A 2,915-nucleotide genomic window follows, 5' to 3' on the forward strand; every position below is an offset into this window, starting at 1 on the left:
GAGAATATTCAGGGACAATTCCAAGATCCAGAACCACTAATCATTCCTCCTGAACCACAAACCATTAAATCAGAATCTTCTAGTGATTCGTATTCAACAAATTCAATTATGGAAAATCTGGAACCTCTAAGTATGGAAGACCGAATGAGAGCCACACGCACGGGCCAAGGTCACGCCATTATTAAGCCAGACATTAATGCGCCATATTATGAAATCAAAGGACAAATCCTACACATGGTAACTAATCAATGCCAATATAGTGGTGCACCGAAAGAAGATCCAAATGAACATCTTCGTACGTTTAATAGGATCTGTATACTATTCAAAATCCGAGAAATTGAGGATGAACAGATATATCTCATGTTATTTCCCTGGACTTTAAAGGGAGAAGCCAAAGATTGGTTAGAATCGTTACCTGAAGGGGCGATTGATACATGGGATGTGTTAGTTGAAAAATTTCTTAAACAATTCTTTCCGGCATCCAAAGCCGTAAGACTTCAAGGAGAAATTGTTACGTTCACACAGAAACCAAATAAAACATTATATGAGGCGTGGACAAGATTCGGAAGGATGTTGAGAGGATGTCCTCAACATGGTTTAGACACCTATCAAATAGTACAAATATTCTACCAAGGTGTCAACGTTGCTACACGAAAAGACATCGACATAACAGCTGGTGGTTCCATTATGAAGAAAACCGTAATTGAAGCTTACAAAATCATTGATAACACAGCCTCCCACTCACATGAATGGCATCAAGAAAAAGATATCTTTCGTTCATCTAAAGTGGCTAGAGCCGATTCTAGCCATGACTTTGATTCCGTTTCCGCAAAAATAGATGCTTTCGAAAGAAGAATAGAAAAGATGACTAAAGATATTCACGCAATACGAATCAGTTGTGAGCAATGCGGTGGACCACACTTAATGAAAGACTGTCACATTGAACAAACGATGGAACAACGTGAGAATGTTGTCTACATGAACCAAAGGCTGGAAAATAATTATCAAAATAATTATCAACCGTCAAGGCCAAACTTCAATCGAAATCAAAACATTCTTTACAATCCAAAAGGACCCAGCAATAACTCGTATAACCAACAAGGTCCGAATAACCAACCAACTCAAAACAACACTTTCAATCAACAAAGACCTGGCTTGTATAAACCACCACAACAAACCGAAGAGAAAAAGTCAAATCTGGAAGAAGTGGTATTTAAGCTAGTTGAATCTCAAACACAATTTATTGAAACTCAAACTCAAACGAATGAGAGGTTTGATCAGTCATTTAGAACTCAACAAGCTTCTATTTTGAATCTAGAAAAACAAGTAGGTACTCTTGTTAGATTGATGAGTGAAAGGAAACAAGGAAAGCTACCGAGTAATACTGAACTAAATCCTCGGAATGAAAATGTTAATATGGTTTCAACAAATTCTGAAAAACCAGCATCAGAAGATGGGGAGGTTTTAGATGTGAGTAACAATGAAGAAGTTACACCACCACCACCTGAGTATGTAAAGCCAGTGGTGGCACCATACAAACCACCCATCTCGTTTCCAAGAAAAGGAGTTGAGTATGAGTAAGTGATAGGTAATAAAGATTGTGATACTTCTGGAAAGAAGAAGAAGAAGAAGAATAAGAAAGTACAAGAAATAAAAACCGTAAAGATAAACCCGGTGAAGACAGTTCCACCAAAACCTCCTCCTAGGGTAGGTGATCTGGGTGAATTTATTGTTCCTTGTCTACTTAGTGATTGTGTCATGTATGATGCACTAGCAGATTTAGGTGCGAGTGTGAGTGTTATGCCTCTTTCATTATATAAAAGATTAGGAGTAGGTGAGTTAAGTCCAACGGATATGAGTGTTCGACTCCTTGATCAAACCATTAAGCACCCAGTTGGATTTGCTGACAACCTACCCGTTCAAGTAGGTAATTTAACCTTTCTAGTCGAATTCATTGTCATTGACATAGAAGAGGACTCAAACGTTCCTCTAATTTTAGGTCGACCATTCTTAGCGTCCACCGGGGCGTTATTTGATGTAAGAAAGGGTAGAATGAAACTTAGTAATGATGAGAAATCGATCACCTTTATGATTCGAAAGTCTAAATATCCACAAACCAAAACTGTTGAACCGACAAAAACGATTGGTAAGAACCATGTTGTTTTACCAACTCCGACGGTAATGCTTAACAATAATAGAACGCCTAAGTGTGGGGAAAATGAAGTAACACCTAATGATGACTTGATAATAAAGAACCCCATAGTTGATACGAAATTAAATGACCCCGTTATTAACAGTTCAATGAAGAAACTTTTTAAACGGGTTATTGATGCTAAAAGTAAGGGGAACTTTAAGTTATATAACCGGTTAGTATCCAATCTGTCTCCTAAAGAAAAGGCGAAGCTAGTTGAATTTGTGGATATTACGGAAAAAGCTGGTCACTGGCTTAAAGCAAAAGTCACAGATATGCAAGTTGATTATGGTCCAAGAGAAATTGACGATGAAGTTAATCACAATTTCGACACCACATCTACCTAAGTGTGAGGAGATTCAAATATTCTAAAAAGAAAATGCTGTTTGGAGTTAGTTGTTCTGTTCTCGTGTAGTTCCGAGAATGGAATCCGATTGGTCTTTTCCACTAGCAGACACTAAAGAACTAGTTTTCTCCCCCCATTCTGATTTTTTTTGTTTTTTAGGTTTTATATGAAATTAATATGTTTTCTTTTTAAGTTTTGTGTGAATTTAAAAACAAAAATTTACTTTATTTCATTAAGTTGAAAAAAAAATGATTTCTAAAATTCGTCGTGAGTTGAAGACTAGGTCGTTGAGCCGAAATTACTTTACCCGAGGGCGGGGCGAAAAATTTTCTCATCATTATTTTTAATTTTATTGATTTAAAGTATGCAAAAAAAAAA

The 2,915-nt window shown here is 36.7% G+C and overlaps 1 non-coding gene across 1 annotated transcript; it reads right to left on the reverse strand.

Annotated features, from left to right (window-relative positions):
- Window positions 1–492: 492 nt before the first annotated feature.
- Window positions 493–599, reverse strand: LOC139895340 (small nucleolar RNA R71). The gene has a single exon (XR_011775796.1). It is a non-coding gene; the product is annotated as a small nucleolar RNA R71 (small nucleolar RNA).
- Window positions 600–2,915: the final 2,316 nt, after the last annotated feature.

The sequence above is a fragment of the Rutidosis leptorrhynchoides genome, chromosome 2, assembly GCF_046630445.1.
Source record: "Rutidosis leptorrhynchoides isolate AG116_Rl617_1_P2 chromosome 2, CSIRO_AGI_Rlap_v1, whole genome shotgun sequence".
NCBI lineage: Eukaryota > Viridiplantae > Streptophyta > Magnoliopsida > Asterales > Asteraceae > Rutidosis > Rutidosis leptorrhynchoides.